Source organism: Balaenoptera musculus, chromosome 8 (genome assembly GCF_009873245.2).
Source record: "Balaenoptera musculus isolate JJ_BM4_2016_0621 chromosome 8, mBalMus1.pri.v3, whole genome shotgun sequence".
Taxonomy (NCBI): Eukaryota; Metazoa; Chordata; class Mammalia; order Artiodactyla; family Balaenopteridae; genus Balaenoptera; species Balaenoptera musculus.
The window spans coordinates 10,772,116-10,798,989 of record NC_045792.1 but is presented as its reverse complement, the minus strand read 5'-3'; the positions used below and the strand labels follow the sequence as shown (position 1 = coordinate 10,798,989).

The 26,874-nt window shown below is 44.9% G+C and overlaps 1 long non-coding RNA gene across 6 annotated transcripts in view; it reads right to left on the bottom strand.

The window, feature by feature from the left end:
- The window catches only part of LOC118899045, a 253,287-nt gene that overhangs the window by 88,899 nt on the left and 137,514 nt on the right, over window positions 1-26,874 (bottom strand). For 5 of the 6 annotated variants that reach the window (XR_005020870.1, XR_005020873.1, XR_005020874.1 and 2 more), the window contains exons 3-4: window positions 19,409-19,486; window positions 3,111-3,262 (exon numbers count right to left, since the gene is read on the bottom strand). This is a non-coding gene — a long non-coding RNA (uncharacterized LOC118899045). The remainder of the gene's footprint in view (window positions 1-3,110; window positions 3,263-19,408; window positions 19,487-26,874) is intronic. The other variant, XR_005020875.1, reaches the window with a different exon arrangement.

Sequence of the window (26,874 nt, the reverse complement as noted above, 5' to 3'; positions counted from 1 at the left end):
GAGATGGAGGGCCGTCACTTCCCCCTGAGAGCCACCTCCGCAGGCCACTCCCTCTCTAGAGGCTAAGTCCTACCCACACCACTTACTGGCTGAATGACCACGGAAAAGTCTGCAATTTCTCTGTCCTTTAAATTGCAAAAGAACGTGGTCAGACTTTATAAACTGCAAAGCGCTGCTTAAATATTAGTTGTTGGCGTAAATTCAAAGACAACTGGTTTTGTTTTCGTTTTCATTACCCTACACCTGGAGTCAGCAAACTTCTTTCTGTAAAGGGCCAAATAAGAAATACTTTAGGCTCTGTGGACTGTATGGGGTCTACTGCAACTACTCAACTCTGCCTTCATAGCAGGAAAGCAACCACTGACAATATGCAAATGAAAGGATATGCTTGGTTCCAATAAAACTTTATTTACAGAAACAGGTGGCAGACTGGATTTGGCCCATGGGCCATATTTGCAAATCCCTGCCCTGCATCTTTGGAGGAAATGAAACCCCAGAGGCAGACAGAAAGGCTTGCTAAAATCTTTCCCAGTGCTAATGACTTTGTCACTTCTTGTGAGCAACTGTCCTGAGGCTTACGACATCTCTTTTAGGTACTTTTTGAAATCAGAGTTTTAGTTTTGTGTACTACCATCACCATCTTCGTCAACATCATGCTGTACCTGAGAAGTATTACTGAGACAGGCATAAAAGAACCCTAGTTTTCTACACCTACCACTTGACCACACTCTCTTCTGGGAAAGACAGCTCTGATTATTGTTAAAGAAAATATCAGTCATACTTGCGGTGAAAGGTCACTACATTTTTTAACAAATTGGTCCTTTGAGCAAGATGAATTTTAATGGATTGGTTTATTAACCTAAAGGTTGAACCAGACTGAGAGTAACTGAATGATTTGCTCATTAGTATTATTTATAATTATTTTACTTGGGAAAAAAGTATCACCTTAAATGTCAGGATGTTTTTGAATTGCTTCAGATGAGATTCAAAATAATTGACTTTGCAAGTGTATTTTTTTAAAAAAAACTCATTTAAAATTATCTAAAGCTGCTGAGAGTCTGTCTGCAAGAGGTAAGATATTGATATTCATTACTAGGAACAGGGCAGAAATTGATCCATGATTTTTTTTTAACCACACGAAATGTGTATTGTAGTCACTTCCGGACTCGAAAAGAGCTGGAATGCTGATAGGGTGATGTGTCTTTCCTCTTGCCCATTAAATCTGTTCTCTAAGTAAGTATGCTGTGTGAATGTCAGCATATGTCTTTTACTCAAATATATATTTGCATATATTTTATATTAAAAAGGGAGTAAGTACATGCTTGAAAATAGAAGGGATACATACGTGCTTGGAGGTTGTAGAAAAATACAGTCTATGTACATATTGTGCGTGTATACACGTGATTTGGATGGGATACCAACTTTTTGAAGGTGAGTAGGTGTATCATTTAGCATCTCTGTAAAAATATGATTTATCAGTCAATTGGTGGAGAAGAAAAGGAGAGTACATTAACATCTGGGGAAAGATAGCTTTTAAAATAATGTAAGTTGTAAAATATGGATAAATCACTAGTAAAAAACCTGCAGCAGAATAACAATGATGATACCTTATAATTATGTAACACTGTAGAGTTACAAACTTTTGGTGTGTTCAGATATAATCTCAGGAGTGCCTCACATCTACATCTGGATGCAGCAAGGAAGGGTAGTAAGGACTTCACCTGACAGATGGGGAAGAGATGGCTCAGTGAAGTCCAAGGATTTGCTCCTGGTCTACACTGCCTTCCCTGTATTCCACACTCATCTGGAACCCGCAGAAAGGGTGAATGTGTCCACAGGTATCAAAGCCAACCTCAGCAGCCTTCATAGGTCACCTCAACCAGCCTGACTCGGAATGCAGACCCCAGTTCCCCACGTGAGGGATTTTAGTGAGTTAAGTAACAAGCGGACTGGAAAGAACATCTCAGGCAGGGAATATGGTGATGGGATTAAAAACACAGCCTCTTATTCGCTTCTTCCAAACATATTCAGTCTGAGCATGTGCCTGAGACACGGTGTGACACTGACTCGGGCGGCACAGAGTCCAGGACACAGCCAAACCACTCTTCCACGGAGCAAAGCAGACACCATCAATCACTATCTGCATGTTTGAGACACAGAAAAATGTAGCCGAGGCTGGGAAAAAGAACATTCAAAGATGGCTAAAAGGGAAAGAACACACAGTTTCCCACTTATCTGCCAAAGACACGCATATATATAGACACACACACACAAACACACACACACTCACACAGGTTCCTCCAAAGCTCCATAAGAAAATACCCTGCTGAGAGTAGTAAGGGTATATTAACTAATTATTATTAATGCCATCTTTTATTTGGCTAGCAATCATAATCTATTAAGAGCATTTATTCACATTATCTTACTTATTCAACCCTCAGAAAAATCCTATAAGGCTCATCAGTAATATATTATTATCGCCCTTTTATAGACAAAGAAAACGGAGACGAGAGGTTTCCTTGCTTAAGCTAATCTCACTAAATGGCAGAATGAGAACTTGACTCCTAGTCATTCCTGAGAGCAACTGTGGGAAACTGGAAGGAAGGAGGGAAAGCCTGAGACATTGGTTCACAGTGGGAAGAACCTGAACACACCGCCGTCAGACCAGAATTCTTCCTCGTTTAGGTCAAAAGGCCGGAGTAGGTGTGGCCCTGTGACACACAACCAGAACGGCTAGAGCAACTTCCAGGCACACTTACTCACTTTGAATTTTCTTGTGCAACTGAGCATTTGCTCTCAAACTCCTGGCCTCCAATGTCCTGTGAAGTTTCTGGGCAGCTGAGTTGGAACCAACTTCAAACAAGTTTAAGTCTCTGATTCAGCCCCCAAGCCCTCCCTCTCCGGCTCTGTGGTCAGTCTTTTGCATCACGACCTACGAGCGCGAGTAGTTTTTCTTTTGCACTCTTTTGGGGCTCCTCCCTCGCTCTCCCTCAATCTCCCAGGTCCTGTCTGCACTTCTCCCCCTCCGTCTCTCCTGTCCATCCACTTTTCCCACCATCAAGGGCTCTGTGCCCCGTGCGCCCCTCCGTCGTCCTCTCCCGGGTACCTACCTGGGCTCAGTGGCCACAGGCACCTTCCGGCTGCCCCTCGGCTTTCTTGGTTCTCTGTCTGATGCTGTCTGAAGCCGTCTGCCTCCGTCCAGGGCCTGGGATCCATGAAAGTCTTCAAGCTCTTTGTTACTTTTCCACCTTAGTTGATGATGCTAGGTAAATAACAACAAACCAGAAAAGATGGCATATCAGCTGTGGTTCTCACCCGAAGCTTCCAGAAGTGTCAGCTCAGGCCCCAACATTGCAACAAAGGAATCTAACAGTTGGGTACGTGAAAATCAGTTAGAGGACAGGAGGAGAAAACTTCAGCGCTTCCCAAATTCTGCTGCCCTCCAGGGGCTCCCCCTTGTGGAAGATGCAGGGCATGGCAAGGCGGTACCCAGGCGGGTCAGGGCCTCCAGGAGGAGGGGGAGAGAGAGGAGCTCACACACCCCAGGGGTGCGCCCCCCCGGGGCTGTGGAGTCCCGCTCCAGCCATGAATAACAGCCCCTGTGTGAGCCCCTCTGTAATTAATCAGGGAACCGCTTTGGGGAGAGACAGAGTTCCCCATGCCTGGGGGGGTCTCTGGTCCAGGTGAGTATGGCATGAGTCTCATGCTTGCACAGTTTACACTCTGTATGGACGCGGTGATTGGCAACCACTTGCCTCTTCTTCACGTCCAATTCCCTCACCAGCACAAATGTATCATAAAGTCGGACATTCACACAGGGCCATTCTGGTGAGACAGGCGTGGTCTCTGCCGTCTGAGGACAGGGAGATGGTCCAGGCTCTTGGACTCTGGCCAGCGTGGGCACCCATCCTTTTGGAGTCCTGGCAACTTCCTGCTCCCCACTTGATGGAAACAGACTGTATGTTCACATAGTATCTTTCTCTGGAGAGATTCTGCCTCATTCATTCCCACCTACCCTGGCAGTCAAGTAGGAAATCAAATATAGCACTCTTTTTGCAAACAGAATGGGAAGCTCATGCAACCTAGAAAGGTGTCCAATGCCCTAGAAAAGCCATCAGTGGAGCTAAGGGCCCAGGTTTCCTGACTTCCTCGTGCCTCCTGTGTCTAGACTGTGTTCTGTCTCTGGAGAGCAGGGGAGGTGGGGCTCCCGGACCTTCCTTAGTGCAGGGCGATGAGCGGCACCCTGAAGGAGTACTGATCGACGCGGTGGCTGTGAAGACCACGTGCTGGGTGTGACACAGACAGCTGGACCCAGACCGAGCCTGCCGGAGAGACTGTGTCATTATGTCAAAAGCTGGGGAAACAACCATTGGGCCTACTGGGATGTTCTTTATTTGCCAGAACCGAGTAAGGAAGCTGCAGAGCGACAACAGTGCCCCGGCCAGAGTTCACATGCCACCACGTGTGTAGTGACACATTATCTCACTTCATCCTTATACCGTTTCTGAGATGGAGTTGGGTTAACCCCATTTTATAGATGAAGAAACTGAGTTCAGGGTGGTTAATTGCCCATAAGATAAGTGGCCATGATAGGGGTCAAACCTAAATCTATTTCAGCCTAGATCTCTTCTCACCATATCACATTGCCTCCGTGACTCTTCTAGCTGTCCTGGCCAGGGGACTCGGGCCACGGCATATTAATTTCAGCAAGCCAAATCTCAAGCCAATTCCCGCTGATCTCTATTTAAACTCCATTACCTCCCTGATGTTGGTAGCAGCTCTGTACTGAACCACACGGAAAGACTGAGCTGGGAGTAAAAATTTAAAACTCCCACTTACTGAAAACCATCGCTTCTTCATTGGCTCTTTCTCCATAAGCAACCTTGACACTATAGGACCAAAGATAAAACAAACACACAAATACCTTGGGCAAAAGGAGCTGAAATAATGTGATGAAGGAGACGCGTCAAGTCATGATATGGACTCACTAAATATTTCTATCCTATACCTATACCTATACTGGGCTCTGGGCTGAATGTGAAAGAGGCAACCCACCCTGAAGACACTTACATGTTGTTATAAACTGAATTCAAGTAAAAAAACAGCAACAAGGATTTGGAGAATTCAAGGAAAGCTGCAAAAACAAAAAAAAGATTCCTTTCATGTAATTGGATCTCAACCTGAGGACCTTCAGTGACAGGACTGCTGTGAAGAATGGAATAAAAATCCAGGAATACTTCTCAAAGAGAAGGTATCAGAGGGTCTGGAGCACACGAAGGACACACGCTCAGGGGTGGAAGAATAGGAAAGTGAGTGGGGTGGGAGGGAGAGTCTTGTTTCCCTTTGGGCTGGTCGGAGCATCCCATTCTGCTCTAAACCAGGCAAAATAGAGTATGCTGATAACAGAGCAACCATAGGATAGAAGGGACCCGAAGTCATCTCAGGAGGAATCTGGAAAAGTGGAAATGTTTAGGCAGGTGAAGATACGACTCCGTACAGGAAATGACTGCTATCTTCAAATATCCAAAGGGCTCTCAGGTAGAAAGGGATGGGATTTGCTCTAGCTTTCAGGGAATACGATGGAACCAATGGGGAGAAATTCCAAAGAGAATGCTTTTTGACTCACAGAAGAAAAATACTCTGCTAGCTCAATCCAAAATTAGAAGGATCACTTCCTGTCTGGAGAAGGTCAGGAGGGCTCTGTCATTGGAAGTTCTTTGGTCAAAGGATGGGCCCAGGCAGGAAGACCTTCTGGACTGAAGTAACCCTTGGGGATCCCTTTAGCTCTAAGCGTGTTGGGGTCTCTGAACAACCTGAGTTCCAAGAGGAGAAAGCGGACAAGAGAAACGCAGGAAATCCTCACACACAGCGTGTAACTCCTATTTAGGGATCACATGTCCTAATATATTCAATGATCACCTAAATGCAAAATGTGCTTACGCCTTTTCCTCTGTTTCTCTCTTTTTTTTTTTTAAACCGTATACTTTTATTTATTTATTTATTTATTTATTTATTTATTTAAATTTTTGGCTGTGTTGGGTCTTCGTTTCTGTGCGAGGGCTTTCTCTAGTTGCGGCAAGTGGGGGCCACTCTTCATCGCGGTGCGCGGGCCTCTCACTACCGCGGCCTCTCTTGTTGCGGAGCACAGGCTCCAGACGCGCAGGCTCAGTAGTTGTGGCTCACGGGCCCAGTTGCTCCGCGGCATGTGGGATCTTCCCAGACCAGGGCTCGAACCCGTGTCCCCTGCATTGGCAGGCGGATTCTCAACCACTGCGCCACCAGGAAAGCCCTCTGTTTCTCTTGAACAGAATTATTTATTATACTGTCTCAGGAATTCCAATATTTAAGTACCTCCTAGGTGAGGCAAATGCCCTTTAGAATAGTGGAAAACACAAAGGAGAAGGCCACAGTCCCACCCTCTCATCAGTTTAAGGAGAATCTCAGGTTTTAAAAGAGATGTTTAGAAGCCAACTGGTCAAAGACCCCCACCCCTCATGTCTGAATTCCTTCCTTATCTTCCCTGTTTGAGTGTTGCCTGATCTCTGTTTGAATGCTGCCTCCAAAGCTAATTTCACTGTTGGCCATTCCAATGGGGAAATTTGCAAAGATATACACATGTAAAATGCATCAGCAAGACATGGAAACAAAGGCAAAGAAAAATGGTACCTTTAATATGCACTGTATCAGAGTATAATGACAGAACCTGATATTAATAAGGATTATAAAAAGTCAGATTGTAGTAAATTTTTAAAATACCACCTCCAAAACAAATAAACTTATTTACAAAATAGAAATAGACCCACAGACAGAAAACAAACTTCTGGTTACCAGAGGGGAAGTGGGGGAGGGATAAATTAGGAGTTTGGGATTAACAGATACACACTACTAAATACAAAATAGATAACCAACAAGGACCTACTATATAGCACAGGGAACTCAATATTTTGTAATAACCTATAAGGGAAAAGAATCTGAACAAGAATAAATAGAAAGATAGATACATATGTATAAGTGAATCACTGTGCTGTACACCTGAAACTAACACAACATTGTAAATCAACTGTACTTCAAAGAAAAAGTGAAAAAATAAAGTAAAATAAAATAAAATAAAATACCACCTCCAGTGTGAGTGGCCACTACTTATGACACATGGTACTGGTAAAAAGCACAGGTGAAACTGTTGCTCGTCAGGCTATCTTTTGCGTATATGTGCAAGCCTTCCAGTGCCGGGTGGGAAGACAGAAGAATAGGGGCAGGAGAAATTAAAATGGTGAAGGTTGCTAATAAGGAGGAAAGCAAGGTATGGGGCTTCGAGGGATGCTGGTACGTGGTATGGATTTCACTTGCTTGTATGATGGGGACCGGGGCAGAGTTATAAAAATGAGTGCAAAGCGGGTGGGGATGGCAGACAGGAGAAATGGGGCATTAAAGAACTGACCTCTGATTGAGCAGAGAGGATGGAGGGCTTAAGTGGAGGAGGGAAAAGACATAGAGTTTAGGGATGGAGGAAAAGGGAGAAACACGAGATCAGTGAGGGAATTGAGAGGTAGGGAGAAGTGAGGAGAGAGCCTCAAGGGAGGTCCAAGATACTTGGGATGTTTCCAAAACCATCGTGGGGTCTCAAGAGATGGTGAGAGGTGGGGATAAGGGTAAATGTTCAGGGGGATGCAAGAGACAAAGCCCTGAAAGATCTCCAGAGTGGAAAGAAGCAGAGAGGAAGCTAGACTCATCATAAGACTTAGTCTCTTCCTGGCTGCAAAAGATTGTTAATCCATCAGAAAAATCTGAATCCGTCAGGTGTTGACTAAACACCTCCTATATGCTCAGACATATGATAGAAATAGAAATCAAAGTGTTAGTAAAAAGTCATGCTAAAGAATGTCCCGTAGTAATCTTAATTACTATCAGTCAATTAACAATCGTTGATTTAGGAACTACTACAGCTGGGGACCATGGTCAGCACGAGCTATACAGTTGGGATCACCAGGCCTATCGACATGGAGGTCACAGATAGTGGGGGGGGGGGTGGTGGAGCCAAATATAAAACTGCTACGAAGAATTATAGGGTGCTTCAGAGAAAGATGACGTAGAAAAATAGGGTTCGTGATTTTCACATTTTTAACAAAAAAGAGATGTGAGAAGCCAAGAGAAGCAGGAGGAGTCAGGCCATGGCAAGTTTCTTGCTGGCCTGAGAATGGCAGAGAGCATTGCCTGACAACTTCTCAGGGTCCAGAGCAAGGGGGCAGATGCCGAGCCCAGCAGAGGACTGCTGGGGACTGGCGCGGAGCCAGACTGGGCAAGAAACTGACTCTACTCCTCAAGGAAATCAGGCTCATGACGGAAGGAGGAAGCCTTCTGCCTGAGCTCCTTCCCCTCTGGACCCCACTCACCCTGCCTGGCGTGACCTCTTCAGCTCGTTTGGCCTCCGCCCATGGCTAAGTGAGAAAACCATCTCTAAGGAGCCTCTCCAATTTCCTGAATTTTCTGTCTGCCTTGCTTTCCTACTTGGGTTCACAGATGAGCCCATGACCCTCAACGACTGTTTTGGGGAAGCTTTTGCATTTTCCTTGGCAAAGGTGCAGCTCGCTGAATTCTTTTAGGCCAGGCCAATAACAACAAGCCCTAAAATCGCTGAGCCAAGTGGTTTCTTCAGGGATCTGCTTACATTCCCTCCCTGAAAAGAGCAGGGGGCCCACTTCGTGCAGCCTCTGCACGCAGAAAATGCATGCTCCACTTTTAAGGTGGCGGAGGCATGGGAGGCTTTGACCAAAGAGGGGATGAGGCACAACTAATTTTTGCTTTGGTTTTATATTGCTCGATTGGGTTTCATTCCATTTAAGATGATGGATAAGACAGCTTGGAGTCAGCTCCGTTGAAGACTGTCTTGAGAAAGGGCTAGGGAAGCTTTTAGTGCAAGCCCCATGGGATCCCAAGTTGGCAGAAGAATTTATGTGTGTCAATACCCTCTCTCATTCCTGAACTTCCACTCAGTTCAGGGTTCAATATTGTAATTACATTCTTGTAAGCTGTGGCTTTGGGAAGAAGATGGAGTCAGTCTATAGATGGCTTGATTTTTTTTTTTTTTTTTTTTTAATAATCACGGAGGGATGTTTGGGTAGAAATAATCCAATTCCATAAAGGATTACTCCAAAGTTTTGTGGGTTTTTTTCTGATTTGGAAATTGTTATATGATGCTTTTTCAATCAGTTTACCTCGCCGTTTATTTTCTATCATGCGAACGTTAGAATGTGGTAATGCTTCCCAGGTGTCCCTAGCTGAGGGGAAAACCTTGAGGACTATCTTCATGGGAGCCTGTCAAGCAGTGGCACAGCCACTTTGGAATTAACAATTATCCGTGAATAATTCACAAGGCCTGTAATTCACGTGCAGATCACTGAGAACTGACTGCCTCTGAGAAGTGCCTGCAAGATTAGCCAAATGGCCTTGCAAAAACAACAACAACAAGAAAATGATCATAGAAGTACTTCCTCATTTCTTGGCGTCAGTGCATGGCTCAGGCGACAGAGTTGCAGGTTCATGCTCCGAGTCTGAGGGTATTCTTCAGGTGGGGGAAACAGGGTCTCTTGAAAAGTAAAATTTGAACACATTCTCACATGGCAAGATGACCCACATGCATCCAGAAACACCTAGAGCAGTCATTCAGTACTGAGCTTTCCTACTCAGATGGAAACTCAGATGGAAAGGGTTCTGGGGTCAAACCTGCCATTTTTAGAAGACGGAAATCAGGGCAAGTCACATTTGCAGATGGGTAAATACATTCTAGGGACCTAAGCTGGCTTCAGTGATTTTATCAAAAAGCCTGGCATTAGAGCAAGAGGGCTGATACTGAGAACCCTCCTAGGAATGGGCTCATCCAACAGCCCACCACACCGGCTGACCCAGAAGCTCTCCAGCAGTTTCCAGCTGCTGTGGGGACCTGGCAATCAGAAGTAACCCCATCTTGGGCTTCCCTGGTGGTGCAGTGGTTAAGAAACCACCTGCCAATGCAGGAGACACGGGTTCGAGCCTTGGTCCGGGAAGATCCCACATGCCGTGGAGCAACTAAGCTCGTGCGCCACAACTACTGAGCCTGTGCTCTAGAGCCCGCGAGCCACAGCTACTGAGCCCACGCACCACAACTATTGAAGCCTGCACGCCTAGAGCCCATGCTCTGCAACAAGAGAAGCCACTGCAATGAGAAGCCTGTGCACCGCAATGAAGAGTAGCTCCCGCTCGCCGCAACTAGAGAAAGCCCACGCGCAGCAACAAAGACCCAACGCAGCCAAAAAATTAAAATTAAAATTAAAAAAAAGAAAAGAAGTAACCCCATCTCCATGCTTTGGAGGAAAATTTACAAACTGAGGTTCGCCTGACCTAACAACAGGGATGCTTAGTTTTCCTATATCAATTCATGAAGAGTAGATATTGGCATTTCCAACCAAGAAAAAAAAGGATAGCTTAGGCTAAAAGCAGCCTCAACGTAGGAAACCAAGTGAGGTTGTGAGTAGAGTCAAATTTCTTGCACTTTATTAAGAATACAGCTGGGGGCTTCCCTGGTGGCGCAGTGGTTGAGAGTCTGCCTGCCAATGCAGGGCACACGGGTTCGAGCCCTGGTCTGGGAAGATCCCACATGCCGCGGAGTAGCTAGGCCCGTGAGCCACAATTACTGAGCCTGCGCGTCTGGAGCCTGTGCTCCGCAACAAGAGAGGCCGCGATGGTGAGAGGCCCGCGCACTGCGATGAGGAGTGGCCCCCACTTGCCACAACTAGAGAAGGCCCTCGCACAGAGACGAAGACCCAACACGGCCAAAAATAAATAAATAAATAAATAAACAAAAGTAAAACAATGCGTTTAAAAAAATACATTAAAAAAAAAAAAAGAATACAGCTGGACCCTCCAGAGATGCTCATCTTCAGGGGATTTCATAGGTCCTTGGCCAGAGACCAACCTGGATCATAAGAGGAAACCCCCTGGGCCTTTCTTTTAAAGAAAGAACTTTTAGTCATTTGGGCTTTGCTTATTGAAAGAATATTCTTTCTTGTCCTGGGGTCAGGGTAAAAGAATGTGCTGCCAGGTTATCTGAGAGGCCCGCCGGGAGATGCCAGTGACACAAGCCCAGTGGCCCCCTACTGAACTCTTTCATCTTGAAGGCCAATAAGATGCCATCTTAACTACACTTCCCAGGGCCTGCTGTCTTCGGACGGCACGACAGCAATGAACACAGAACTCAATTGCCACTCCTTTCCCATTTCACTCTTAACGCCAAGGAAATCTGGTATCAGAGCCTTGGAATTATGAATTGGAAAATGGTGACAAGAAGAGTGAGGGTGCGAAGTAATTTAAAACACTGACTGTCACCCAGTAATATTAAAATAGGTCATGCAGGATATCGCCATGGAGCTTTCTTTTTTTTTTTAATAGATATATTTTATAATTGGGGTATAGTTGTTTACAATGTTGTGTTAGTTTCTGTTGTACAACAAAGTGAATTAGCTATATGTATACATATATCCCCTCCCTCTGAGACCTCCCTCCCACCCACCCCCCATCCCATCCAGCTAGGTCATCACAGAGCACCGAGCTGAGCTCCCTGCTCTATACAGCAGTTCCCACTAGCTATCTGTTTTACACATGGCAGTGCACATACGTCAATCCCAATCTCCCAATTCACCACCACCCCGTGACCACACGTCCGTTCCCTACGTCTGCATCTCCATTCCTGCCCTGCAAATAGGTTCATCTGTACTATTTTTCTAGGTTCCACATACATGTGTTATTATACGATATTTGTTTTTCTGTTTCTGACCTACTTCACTCTGTATGACTTTCTGTTAAATTTTCCCCTCTCAATTCTTTGGGGAATTCTCCCTGCTTCTGTGTGCAGAGAGCCCCACTAACTCACAGTAACCTGAGGATTAGAGATCATCACCGTTATGAGCGGGGCCACAGCGGTGGCAACGGGATCATATGATCCCACTCACTCTATGTCAAGGCCGTCGTCTACCCATAATGATGGGTTACAGGGGTAAGTTTACACAGTGAACAGGTCACTGCTGCTCCCTCCTTGATTCTCAGCAAGAAAAGTGCGGAAAGTTCAGTTACTCCCACTGGCCACTGGACTAATGCCCAATTGCTCTCTGGGGAAACCTCACAGCGACTGTGTCATTGTGAATTCCTCCCTCTCATGCCCCTCCTTCATGGCCACTTAGTTGCCAAGCTCTGTCCATTCTTTCTCCACTGCACTTCTTGAATTAGTCCTCTTCTTTGATTCCTGCTGCAATCATCCTTGGTGAAGTTCTCATTTTTTTTTCTCCACTGGGCTTTTGCTCTATCTTCCCATGTAGCTTCCTGAAACCACTGTAATCCATTTTACACATGACTCTCGGCTGCGTCTTCCGGATGCGTGCCTCCCTGATGACGTCACTCTTCTGTGCAAACACTCGTGGTGATACTTTGCTGCCTGTTCACAGTCCAAACGTGGTGATGCTGCCTTGCTTATCGACCAAAATCCAATGAATAAATTGATAGCTTTATTCACAAAGAGGAAACTGTCCAGGGACTCGCATGTCATCCTATGAATAAAGGACTGAGACTCAGAAAGTTGCTCAAACTTCAGTAGCCCATGTACTGGAGGTGAATTTCACTTGTCCTGTCCCAATGGGTTTCTCTCCTATACATCTTCCTTGTCTCAATCAAAAAGTCCTTTTCCTGTGTCCAACCTGACTTATCCCTCAAGCTCTTGAATTCTGCTATCTTTAACTACTACTTCTTTTAATAGTGAGTTCCACTCTCAGAAATGAGATGAACAAAGTAAAAAAGGAACAAGTGACTCCTAAGAAAAACACCAAAGAATGACCGCAGCTTGAGTGGAGAAGAAAGGGGAGCCGATGGGTGTCTGTGACTCTTCTTTGTTCGATTCCCTGCATCTCAGGACCTTAATCGTCCACAGACTATCCTCTTGACTTTGATGGGGATTTCTCTTCTGTGCTTATGCTTCAGTTACTCAAAACATGATCACCACAATTAGACGGTCATAATACCCCATGATGATAGGAATGCTTTAATGGAGAAACATGCTCGGGTAAAGATTCTTGGATATTAATCAGAGTAATGCGTAAAGACTGTAGAAAGCAACTTGGAGAATAACACATAGAAAAATTACTCCGTCACTTTGCCCATCTTTACAGCATTGCCATTTCTGGGGCTGAATGCAAGAGCAGCTAGGAGTGGGGGAGAGGGGAAGACACACCACATGACACACAAATCTGAGGATTCCAATTCTGCAGAGTTTCTTGTCATGTGTGAAAGATGGACATAAAGGAATCTCCCTCTACATAAGGCCTATAACAGTCATTCCCCTTTCCCCAGAAGTAACACAGACTACAACAATAACAGCCTAGAAAGGTGAAGAGCTAACTTTTCTTTAAAAAAGAAAAAAAAAAAAAAGGAGAAAATGAAGAAAAGAAACAAGCAAATACAAACAGACTCTGAAGGACAACTTATTTTGCCTGATTGTCAATGCACCATGACGCAGAGTTGGGAAGTTCTTCTTAAGATCTAACCTGCATCTCTCTTGCTGTTTTTGTTTGTTTGACCATAGACTGCTCTAGCCTCTTTGCCAACAGAGAAATACTCACAGCCCTTCCCAGCTGGCCACTTGGCTCAGCTAACGGGGCTGTTCTCAAATCCATGGTTAAAATGTCTGTCCCTGAAAAGGGCCATTGAGCTTTGCTCCATAAGAAAGCTCTGGACCACACCTCTCAAGCTAGACAGCCCTGCCATATGTGTGTGAATGTAGATGCCATCGTGACCACTGCTTCTATCTACTAAGAAAAAAGTCAAAGCAAGATTCGTGCCTGAACTTCAACCTCTGCCCAGAGAGTGCTGAAGAGTGCGGCTACTGGGAATTAACCTCTATCCCCTCATTACAGTGGGACGCTAGGCCAGAGCAGGGGATGACCCCGAAGATGAATCCTGGGCTTTAGCCCTCGGGTGGTGTTTGCCTCGCAAAATCTTTCTATTTCCTGGGAGTGAAGGTAGGGCTCTTTAGCAAAATTTTCAATATGAAGTTGTATCCCAACTTTTTCCTTCTACATCCATAGCTTCTTCTATCTTATAAAATAAAATGTTACTCTTGATTTTTTTTAAAAAGCACAAAGGGGTGACAGTATAAACAAGATGGGACTTCAGAAGGCCAGAAGGCTCTCTGCATTTTGCCAGAACCAGGCTTTGCCTCCTTTTGGGTTTCCCGAGGCGGCCAGCACCTTAGAGGTGGTTATTTCTCAGGGGGCCAAGCATAAAGGGGGCTTAGGACTTCCATGTCTGGTGAGAGACCCCCCGAAAGCTAGGAGGAGGAGGCAAGAGCAGAGACCCATCCAATCTGTGTTCAGAATTACCGGGGAAAGTTCCTTAATATTCCAGACCTTGGTTTCTTCACCTGTAAAATGGGGATAATAATGGGGGCATATCTCATAGGATTGTTGGGAAAATTTAGTTCAAAGGGATAAAACCCTTAACTCAATGCCTGGCACATAAGGAGTGACCATTTAATTGCACCTCTTGGTATTAATATGAGTAGAGTCACCTCTGGGGGCAAAGTAGCAAAGAGAAAGAGTGGGAAAGAGAGCTCCGGGAAGTGACCAAGGCACTGCCATGCCCCTGGCCCTGGTGATGAGCCCACTGTGCAGGGGTGCAGAACATTCTTCCATTCACCCAGGCCCCAGCTCGCTCCCAGATACGGAACAAGCCGGCGGCACAAAAAAGACCTGCCTTCCACAAGATGGGCACCGCGCCGAGCGGCGCCTGGATCCAGAGGAGATATCTCTGTCCAGCATTTCTATCAGGGCTCTTTCGAGCCAGCTCCTGGGGCGCACACAAAGACCCATTCAGGATGGCTGGAGTGCTGAGAGCAAGCAGATGAGCCGAGGGGCCCGGGAAGGGGGTGGAGAAGCAGCACAGTGCCTGGCACCGACCCGGCCAGGGCCGCCTCGGGCGAGTGGGCGTGGAGGGCTCAGGTCCGCAGCCGGGGCTGCACTCTTTGTCCTTCCTCGATGCCCTTCTCCGGTGGTGGACCAGGGCCTGGAGACACCAGCTGCCATGGCTGGGGCTGAATGACCTCTCTGGAGGAGGCGGGGAACCCCCAACCCCACCACGCCAGCCCAATAAGCCGGGTATCCAGCGGAAACGGGCCATTACTAACTGGCCTGCCATTTCAAAAGCACTTCTTTCTGGGAAAAATGCCTCTCAGAGGTTCCCACCCTGGGGAGGTACCAGCTGAGGCACTGAAGTGACAAACAAGAAGCTAAATTAATACACAGCAGCCACCCGTTACTCCCCAGGACCTGGGAAGTGGCTTCGTGTTCTTCAGCCTCAGTTTTCCCACCTGTACAATGGGGCCTGGTAAAATAATCTGTTGGAATTCAAAGAGAAGCTGTTGAGAGAGCTTCTAGGTAGGCAGCAGTGTGTTTATTCTCTCTGAGCCAGCAGACAGGCCCAACCCCAGCCTTCCTCTCTGTGGCCTCCTGGAACGCATGGAGAATGCCTGGTCTGGAGCTCCCATCGGCATGGCTCTGAGGGCAGCCCCCAAATATGTCAAGTCTGATGCATCAAGGCCTTGCCAGCTCTGCAGTGCTCACAGTTTTGGAGCAGAGAGGCTGCTGAAAGGACCATGATCCATGAAGAAAAGAAGATTCTCTCCTTTACCTTTTCCCTCCTAAAATTACGGAAGGCTATCTTAATAATGTCTGACAGATCAAACGTGGAACAGAAAACTGAGCCCCTTTTTGTCACCAGGTTTGTAAGACATTTCCTATGGCACAATGTCATTTTGCAGATGACTCAACTCGGTAGGACTGAAGGGATTTTCTATCATCTAAAGATGTTTCTACATCAATTAATCCAGTTGTCCAGCTTTCTTGGAATGCACTGACTGCATTTATTCACCGAGATACCTCTTATCCAGTGGTAAAACTCAGTACACGTACCACCTCCTCCAGGAAGCCTTCTCTGACGACACAGCTCAAATCAGTACCCCTTCATCATGCTCCCACAACGCCCCAGGCCACCTTTCTCTCGTGGCACTTAGGAAACGACTTGTAATTGTCTGTTTATGTGTCTCAGTCTTCTCTGTGGTCGGGCACTGTATTTTATCAAGCTTCTAGCACAGTGTTGGCACGACGTATGAGCTTAATAAATGTTTACTGAACTAAATGGATGTGTTGCTGGCATAAACCCCCACTTGTAATTTATAAGAGTATCGTGTAACTTTTGCTCTCAGGAAGTTCTATCTCGTAGCTAACCCAACTCTCCCCTGCACACATATGTTGCTACTTATTCTAACCTCAGCTGGTGACCATCCTCATTCTTATGAGAGTAGCAGAAGAAATCACTGCTATCGCTCATCATTTCTTTCTACTAAGTCAGACTTACTTTCTTTCAGGCTTAAATCAGGAACAAACAATCAGAATCTCAGATCTGACAGCTTTTACTTTTAATAGACAACTAGAAAAGGACTTTCAAGGATTTTGGCCAGAGAGAATCTGTGCATTTCAACAAGCTTCTGGGAGGCACCTACTATGTGCCAGACTGTGTGTGAGAGAATAAACACATGCTGAAGTCCCGGCCATCAAGAGATCCCTAACCTAGAATAGGGAATAAACAGGGGTACTTAACCTATTAACAAGCAGCACTCCACTTTCTTTGTGGTGCCCTGATTAGAATCACCAAGTTTTGTGAGAATGTAAGAAGGTCCAGACTGCTAAAAAAACAAAGTTTCCAGTTTCTGAGCAACTTGGGAGAAAACTAGTGGCCCAGTCAGGGGACACACTGGGGACATGTTGATCAGGCCATGAAGTTATCAGTGCCCTGCCTGGGTGTGTTGACACTGTGACAGAAATCTATTTGCATTTTCACTGCTGGGCAGAGGCTGGCCTCCACTGACCACATGCTCAGGAAGCTGGCACGAGCCCCTGATCAACCCCTACACTGGCAGCCTCCCTTCTTCGGGCCAAGGAGCTCAGGGTCTGCGTGACTTGAGGCAAGTCATCTGGGGACATTTGGGATTCTGATCGGGTGAGCCAGTGGAGGCAGCACAGATAAGACCAGGACAGAAACCTGGCAGCCTGAGTAACATCTGCTTGGGCTGAGGTTTTGGCATGGGCTCCTGCGGGGAGCCTGGGGCTGGAGCCTGGGAAGGCTGCGGTTGGAGCAGGTGACAGCAGGTGGCGCAGGAGAGCAGAAACCAACCCTTGGTGGGGCCCAAAGAAAGCATGGGATTAATTCTGCCCCCAAGAGAGGCGCTGGGGCTGAGAAAGGCAAAGGGGACCAGGCCCTCCACACGGTGCCAAAAAAAGCAGACTGTCCCCACGGAACATACAGTCAGATACGGGCATTTCTCAGGTAAAGGTAAACCAAGATAGGTCGGAAGAGGTCTGAGTAAATTCCTTGCATGGTCAGCATCTTTAGGAAATGTGCAAAGAAAAGGAAAAACAACATACAACATTAACTTCAGGGGCAAGATGAACACTCCTAGAGTTGAAAGGCTCAAACCAGTCTGAACCCTTCGACGGCCGATGGGTAAAGTATAATTCTCCAAATAACCTTCCCCCTAACAACAACAAAATGAAAACAAATGATGACAACAAAAAGCACTTAATCTGGTTGGTAAAGTTCTGGAAAGCAACATTTTCAAACATGCACACAGAAAGGGATTATAGCTCCATCTTAAAGCTACTAGACAAAGCCACCTTCTCAATGTTCTTATCTCTGGGTAAGCTGCCTCCAAATCATACCATTATGGGAATAGGACGGCCAGAAAGTTCCCCTCCCGCAGACACCCAAGGCTTCTCAGTTTCTGTGCCCCAAAGGGCAGAAAGCATGGTCCTACTTATTTATTTACACAGCACCGTAACTTGAAGAACTTTAATTGGGGAATTCTAAGCAGGGGGGTAAAAGTGCCACACACAGGATATAGGACAATCTGTCTCTTCTGAGAGAGAACATTCAAAAGCAGTAGACTGATGAGATGCGCAATAGAGGATTTACCTCATATACTGAAGCAGTGTAGGTTGGCTTGGGGATATATTTTAGGGAATGCAAGGAATTTTACTTATTTTTCCATTTCGTTTACTTTCATGTTGCTATTTCTCTTGTGGGGAAGCAATCCTAGATACCTAAGGTCTGATGTTTTATAAATCAAGTCTCTGTGTTTACTTAAGTACATACATGTACATATATGCAGCATGTTGCACTGCTTGAGAAAAAACATTTGATGTGTTTGTTCTCAATCTTCTGCAAAAAGCAGGGTCTGTTCAAGTCAGTTCGCGGCTGGGTTTACTGTTCAACTAGGACAGTAAATGAGGCTGTTCTACAACCTACCGCCTGTAACTTGATGGGCCCACATCAGAGACGTCTCAATAGCAGAAAGCGTAAGAGCTCAGCGATGAGGCTCCATCAGAGGGCCAGGAGAGCACAGAGGAAGGGAGGAGGAATTCCTCTGGGTGGGACCAGAACGGCTTCGTGGACTCAGATAACTGGAGTTGTTTCATCCTCCGTGCCTTGGACTTGCTTTGTTCTGCCTGGAATGTCCTTCCTCATCTCCCACCATCTTCCTTTTGTGGGTAATTTTCCATCTTCTTCAAGAATCAGTACTGATCCCATCTGAAGCCCTTCCTGACCAGCACCTTGCCCTGTGTGTCCTTAGAAATCCTGTGCAAATCTCAATCCAAGTACATGACGCAGGAATGATGCTGCCGTCACCATCTTCCTGCTATAAAATTCGCTATTGTAGACTCCTGTTCTTCTGCTGCGTCATGTTTTCCCACGTCCCTCTCCCCCCAACTCTTTCTAAGTAGGGTTGCCAGACAAAAACAGAATGCCCAATTTAAACTGAATTTCAGGTAAACAACAAATAATTTTTCGCATAAATATATCCCCAATATTCCATGTGTTGCTGTATTTTTATTTGCTAAATATGGTAGCCTCATCCTGAGACCCCTGATTTCATGCCTGTTCCCGCCTCCCCGTCCCCCTGCGGCAAGGGGTGGGGAGATGCACTCAAAGCTGCAGATGCACTTTCTCAGCATTGACCTCCCTCCCCAGCCAGCCCTCCAGAAGAAAGGGGGTACCCCTTGCACACCCCTCCAGAATACTGGACGAGTAATCTAAGGTCAATTTCAGACCCATTTGGTGTTTTTTCTCCTGTACTGGGTGTATTTATTCAATAGAAATGAAGTTTAAGTGTTTTGTTCAATATAAAAACACTTGCTCAGATGTTTTGAAATAGGAGGGTTATCGCTTGCTTTTCATTTAAATGTGGTTTCATGAATTGTATGAATTCTGCGACACTTTGAAATCTGTTAAGTCCATGTTTAATTTCAAAGTATGGCCAGCTGGATGTAGTGACATTTACCTTGTCAGTTCCTGCTGGTTCTTTCAACCCATTCTGTCCTGGAAGAAGCAAGGGAGATGCAGCTGGCAAGGTATGAACCTGCAGAAACACAGCCAACCCCATCAGACAGTGTCCAGCATTGTGAAATATCTTCAAGCTCAACATGCCTTCCTTATTTCACTATTTTAGCAAATGGAACTTTAAAAGCAAAAATAGCAACATCTTGGATTTCTCTAACAAATCCTTTCCACCAAGATTAACATTCTTTCCACTTACACCCCATCTCCCAGGGTGAAAAACTGCAACAAGAATAATTTATGGCAATGTTGCCCTAACTTTTTTATATCATCACACACAGGAAGCTATAACAATTGCATATTTGGGATACCTTGGAAAAAATCTGGGAGATTCTATTTGAGACTTAGTAATAAAATTAATTAAATTTCATTACTTACTTTTTAAATTAGCAAATGTTACAGAAGATACTAAATATGGACTTTGTATAAACTCTCTCAGTAAAATAAATCATTTTCTATTTAGAAACATCTAATATCTGCTTTTAAAATGTAATGATTAGGGAATTCCCTGGCAGTCAAGTGGTTAGGACTCCGCACTTTCACTGCCGTGGCCTGGGTTCGATCCTTGGTCGGGGAACTGAGATCCCACAAGCCACATGGCACAGCCGAAAAAAAAAAAAAAAAAGAAAGTAATGATTAAAATCACATATGCCTTCTATATTATTGGACAAAATATAAAATATTAGAGCAAATGAAATCAGGAAAAAAATCTAACACTTTATAGGGCAGGCAAAGCAAAGAACATCACTGATGGTAAAAAAAAAAAAAATCATGACTAAAAAATAATCAAACTAATACCAGGACATTTTAACAGGATGATCCAAGGAAAGTGAATTGCATGTAGCTTCCCAGGACACTCTGGTGTGTGTGTGGGGGGGAGCGGGTGAGGGGGCTATTCACAGAGTTTTAGACACCCAAATAGTCGTTACGGAAGTCAGCAAGTTTACAGATGAATCCATACAATGAATGTTCAAATAGAGTTAAAAATTTCTAAATAGTTATCAAAACTGCTTTTATATACTTTCCCACTATAAGAAACTTCCAACCATCCATATCTCGAATAAATGCCTTGTAAACTATCCCAGCCACCCCAAGCCTGTCACAGCGCCCCTGGGAAGCTCTGCCTTAGAAATGAGATCATTCTGGTCCATTTCCAGCCCACTGTTGGTGCTACAAGCATAGTGAAAATGAACAGGTACTGAAGAAGAGAAGTATTTTTATCTTTTAACCAAATCAGAATCTTCCCCAAATATTAAGGATTATGAAACACCGAGGTAAGTTCCCCACAGAAGACTCAGGGGTCGCCCTCCTTCCTTAGCCAGCCTTGGTGTGTGGAAAGGGCCAGTGAACCATCCCACTCCATCATATATTGGGAGCAACTGTGAAATGACAAGCACTGGCACAACCACTACAGATAGAAAAAAATGCAAAAAACTTGGTCCTAGTTGGGAGCTTACTGTGTGGAGAGTGAGACCAACACATAAACAGAGATACAAGGGCATCTGTGGGTCACCTGAGTCTCACCCATGATGAGATTCAACAATTCTTAAGATTCAGTGATTCCTTCTTGCCCATCCTCAATTCATGCTATAATCAGACACATGCTTTTACAGAGCATCTGGCTGCCTTTCCCCTGAATAACTCTCTTTGCTCCAAGAACTTGCCTCAAGTTTGACTCTTGAGAGTGTTTTTCGCCTCCTGAAAAGTATGCTGCCTTTTCCCTTCTCGCTCTCCGCCAGCCCAGATGGTTTCAGAGCTTGGAAAGAAGGGCCCAGCATCACCAGTTACCACTGGGTGACTGTATCCCTACATGCCTGGAATGTAAAACCTAGATAACTGGGGAGCGGGGTGGAAAATGAACCTAACAGTTTTTAGGACAAAAGTGTTTTCTCTACTCATCCCACTGCCCAGGGTTCAGCAGGGTATCACTGAGCAAACGGTTTTGAAATTGTCAGCCAAGCCTGTGCCTCTCAAGAGCCTGTCTCTCTAGTTCCATCCCTGAAAGGATCACAGTTTTGAGCCATGTGGCTTTCATGATTCTTTCATGGATGGCACATCCATCAGGGAGTCCCATCTGAGCCCCCCAGCAAAGCAGAATTAACTAATGTGCATAAATTAGCACCAAATGTCTACTCTTTGGAGAAATGCCAAAACCATTCTTTCCTACAACAGATAACAACTGCCCATCCCCATGTCCTATCAGCCTCCTTCTCCAACAATGACCTGCACCTCCTTCAACTCATGTTTAGTTTTATAGTTTATCAAATGATTTCAAATGCATTTCCTCATTTGACCTTTGACATTTGGGTGGCAGGTGACGTAGAAGTTTTATTTCCATTGCATAAATGAGAAAAATAAAGCTCAGAGGAGTCACGTGACAAGCCCAAGTCACACAGCTAAAACCTGAAGGGCTGATTGTGGAACCAAGGTCTTCTGACTCAATCCGGTGTTCTTTCCAGGATACAGTTCACAGCCAGCGAGACAGAAGGAGAGAAACACCTGAGAAGGCCAGTATCGAAGCTGAAGGAGCTCCCATGTCCTTTCCTTGTTCTCTCAACCCCCAACCCACAGTTCACTGGAAGTCCCTGATAAAGCGTCCATCAATGTCTGAGTCACCTTTGGCACATGGTTGATTCTGAGAGAAACTGCACAGGCACATGCACACACAGGCACACATTTACATATGTATAAAATGTATTATCCTCCCAGTATTTAAAACGCTTTACCACACTCCACGTTGTTCTTCTCCAAGCAATAAGTGCCCGCAACATAGCGGAAGCTCCATTATCTATTGGTTGAATGAATAAATTAATGCTCTCTCTCTCTCTCATTCCTTTTTACATCTCAGAATGGTCCTTCGATTTCAGCCGGTCTCATCTCCTAACTGCCCCACCAACCAGGCCGAAGGACTGGAATAGGCTCTGTGTCAGGATGCTTTATTTACGTGACTAAGTGGATCAGAGCCAGACACGAATAAAACCATGGTTCCCGTTCTGCTCAAGCACCATTTACAAACTGCAGCTTCAGAGGTGACTGGGGTAAACGACCGTTTCAAAACTTTGGGACAGATAATCCTTTGAAACAGATATTCAAATCTCATTTTATAGATGAACCGATACAAGCTCAAGGAAATTAAAAGATTAGCCAAAGATGACCAAACTGGCAAGTGACAGAGACAGAATTTGAACTAACTTCTGACCACTGGGTTACCATGTGTATCTAGTGTCTGGCATGGTAACTGGCCTCCCAGTACTCCTTGAAGGTGTCCAGAACATGACACTTGGGGCGCTATATGCTGGCTGTTTACTCAGCCTACAAGGCTCCCCCCTAGAGCTGCTGGGTGATGCCCAGCTCCCACACCTCCTCCAAGGCTTTGCTCATTTTTTACCTGCTCACTGAGCCCTCCCCTCATCGCCCTAAATTGCAATCCATCCTTTCCCTCACCCCCATCACTCTAGGTCCCCCCCCATCCTACTCTGTTTTTTGCCATAGGACATAGAACTTTGCCACATATCATAGCATTTAATTATTTATTATGTTTATAGATATTTTCTAAGTAGGCTTTGCTATGGTGTGAATTTGTCTTTTTAAATTCATTTATGGATCCTGAACACTAAGAACACTACCAGAAAGATAGCAAGCGTTCAATAAATATTTTCTAAATTGAAGGAATAGGGACTTCCCTGGTGGTCCAGTGGTTAAGAATCCACCTTCCAACGAAGGGGAAGCAGGTTCAATCCCTGGTCAGGGAACTAAGATTCCACATGAAGCAGGGCAACTAAGTCTGCGCGCCACAACTACTGAGCCTGTGCACTGCAACTACTGAGCCCACGTGCTCTGGAGCCCGTGCACCACAACTAGAGAAGCCCGTGTGCCGCAATGAAGATCCCACATGCCGCAACTAAGACCCGATGCAGCCAAATAAAAAAATAATAATAAAATAATAAATTGAAGGAGTAAATGAATGGTAGGCACTCAGTTAGTATTTGTTGAATGAACCAAGAGCTTATTATCTAAGCTACCCCATGGTCCCACTTATTAAATGCTCCCTATATGCTAGGCCCAGTGACATAAGTGATCTCATTTAATTAGCCCCCAAGCTCTTCAAGCTAGATAATCAAATTCCCTGTTATAAAGATATACATGCTCAGAGAAATTAAATAATTAGCCAAAGATCACACCACTGGTAAGTGACAGAGGTAGCATCTGAACTCAGTTCTAACTCCAAAGCTTGGGGGTCCTTCCATCCCAATACAACACTTCTCAGTGTACTCACAAAGGTATGAGTCACCTAGAAATGCATGGCCTCTATAAATGAAATATCGCCCCATAAAAAGTAGGTAAATCTTAGTCATTCACAGTTAATATTGCCTCATTTGACTCAGGTTAGACGTGAGAGCTCCATCACCTGAGATGAGGCTTGTTGTTCCCTACTGTTTTGGAGCCCAGAAGCAAGCAAGGCCTGTTGCTCAACCCAGTCTGGTAATTTGCATTTTTAATCATTCAAGAATTTAATTAGTATCATGGCCTTAATCAGGTGCACTGCAAATACAGCTGATGTCATCAGAGCTTAATTAGTTTGATAGAGAAAAAAGTTTTTACAGTCTGAATATGTCTCCACTGGTATAAAGGTGAAGGGTCTCAGGAGTTCATAGAAAAGGAAAGAAACCAACTTAAAATCTAGATGCTGTGATTAAAGACTTTTAAAATATATTACCTGGGAAAGGTTTCTGAAAGTGTACCACCACTATAATAAAAATACGAAGGTAGCAAAGCGTCAGTGTCAACTATTTTTACAGCTCTATTCAGGTGTCATTTGCACACCACAGAATCCACCCATTGTAACTGTACAGTTTAATGATTATATGTAAATGTAGGGAGCTGGACAACTGTAACCGCAATCCAGTTTTCAGACATTTCAATCACCCCCCAAGTTTCCTCCAGCTGCAGTTTCTGCTCCTACCCCGCCAATCCTATGCAACCACCACTCTGCTTCTTGTCTCTATAAATTTGCTTTCTCTGGACATTTCATATAAATGGCATTACACAGTATAAATACCTCTGTGACTGTCTTCTTTCTCTTAGCATATTTTTGAGGCTCATCTATGTTGTAGAACGCATTGGTATTCCATTTCTTTTTACCGTTGACTAGTATTCCACTGTATGATATACCACATTTTGTTTCTCCATTCACCAATTCATGAACATTTGGGTTGTTTCCACTTTGGGGGTATTATGGTTTTGCTGCTGTGAATATTCACGTACAAAGTCTTTACGGGTACACGTCCTTTCATTTGTCTTGGGTAAATTCTTAGGGGTGAAGAGGAGAAGTCTCATACTCAATTTCCATTTCACATTTTAAGCAACTGCCAAACTGTTTTCCAAAGTGGCTATTCCGTTTCACATCCCCACCAGCAACACATGAGAGCAACCACTGATTCTTGAAATGCCTTAGACAGTAGAATTGAAAATCTTCAACTCTTTGTGTCCGATCTTTGAACTTCAGCCTTGAAAGAAAACGTGAAATGCTCAAATCACACTGTAGACAGAGAGGAGAAATGATGGGAAATTAACTGGAATCAATGAGGTTTAGAGAAGAGAAGGGATTTGCAGCAAGTAAGTCTTCTCAGGGATGGTATTTTCAGATTTCATTTGCTAGGCAATTAAATGAATCAATTAAATAAAATAACTCTCCAGAAAGATCAGTTACATTTGCCATAAAGATTGCTCATCTACCCCAATTTACCCTGTGGTTTACATAACAAAGACACTGGTTTCATTTATTTCATTCTCCCTATTTTTATCTCCACATCATGAAGGGAAGGAACACTCTGTGGGCTTTAGAATGTGTTAGTCAGACTGGATTGAGCCCACTCACATGTGGGAAACTCCAAGTTGTTTCATTTTGCTTGTGACCTTCAAAACTCTTGATAAGATACACATCATGAAAAGAAGGATAATGTGGCCAACTCTTGGGCTGCAAATTTAGTCTGGGAATAAATTTAGGTTCCATGTTGTACCATTCATGGGTTCATTCATTTATTCTGGAAAACATTAATATGTTCCTTGAGATACCAAGAGGAGAAAGACACGGGCTGTGCTTTCAAGGGAGTGACAGACTTGTCAACTAATACTGCAGTGGAGTGCTGTAAGTGCTATTGTCAAAGCAAATACGGACGGGAGGGAGAATGCAGGCAAGAAAAGGGAAAAGGACAGAAAAGTCATCTCAGAAGAGGTAATTCTTGAGCAGTTGTGTTAAAGTAGGTATTTGTCAGAGAGCCAGGAGCGGAATAAGGGGCGGTGGGGGAGGGGTGATGGGGGGGTCATTCTAGCCAGATGCCAGAAGACGAGCGAGGGCCCGGAGCCCTGACGCAGAGTGTATTCAGAGACCCGCCTTTAGCGTGGCTGCAGCATATAAGGGGTACCCAGGGGATGAGGCAGGAGGCAAGGCTGGCGAGAGCCTTACTTGTCCTAGAAAAGAGACGAAGTCATCCTATAGAAAATAGTGGCTGATTGTAGGATCTTGTATAGGGTCTGACACTGTAAGATTTGAATTTTATTTAGCTTACTATTACTAGTAAAGAGGAGAACTAGGAGGCCAGTGAAGAGAGGACTGTAGTAGCCAGGCTAGACGCATGAACTAAGGCAGCAGCAGCACAAGTAATAAGGAGGCCTGGGATAGGATGAATGTTGAAAGGGTAGGATCTAGAGCAGTGGTTTGGTGTGGAGAGCAGTGATCCGAGGCCCACGATCAAACACAGACTTCCTAGGTCCCACCCCCCTGACTTACCATACTGGACTCTGGCCTAGGAATCTTCATTTTCATAAGCACCCCAGGTGATTCCAATGCAGGGTGACTTGAGGGTAGTTATCTCGAGAGTGTGGAGACTCATCACACAGAAGAGCCTTGTGGAGAACCACTAAATCTAAAGCTACCACTGCGACCAGTGAAACGGGGGTGGGGTGGCTTCTGAGAACAGACTGGTAAATGCTGGGTGAGTTTTGCCACTGGTCGCTGCTCAACTGGCCCCTCATGGCTCACCGTGAAGAAGAAAACTGCACTTCAAAGAAAAACAATTTACAATTTGTCAACCTAGGCAACAGACTTTAATCAAAGCCTATTGGCCTGTGTATAAGATTCCAAAGAGGCTTACTCACGCTCACCTAAAACGAATTTCTATCTCACCACACAGATAAGAAACTTCACCTTCCTATGAGTTAGCTCCTGGTGCAAAAATTTTTATTCTGCCTTCAGAATCTCCGATCTGTCTTTCCACCTATGCTAGATCTCAGTATCAGGCATACCTCTGAGATACTGTGGGTTCAATTCCAGAGCAATGCAATAGAGCGAATATCACAATAAAGTAATTCACAAAAATTCTTTTGTTTCCCAGCACCTATAAAAGTTAT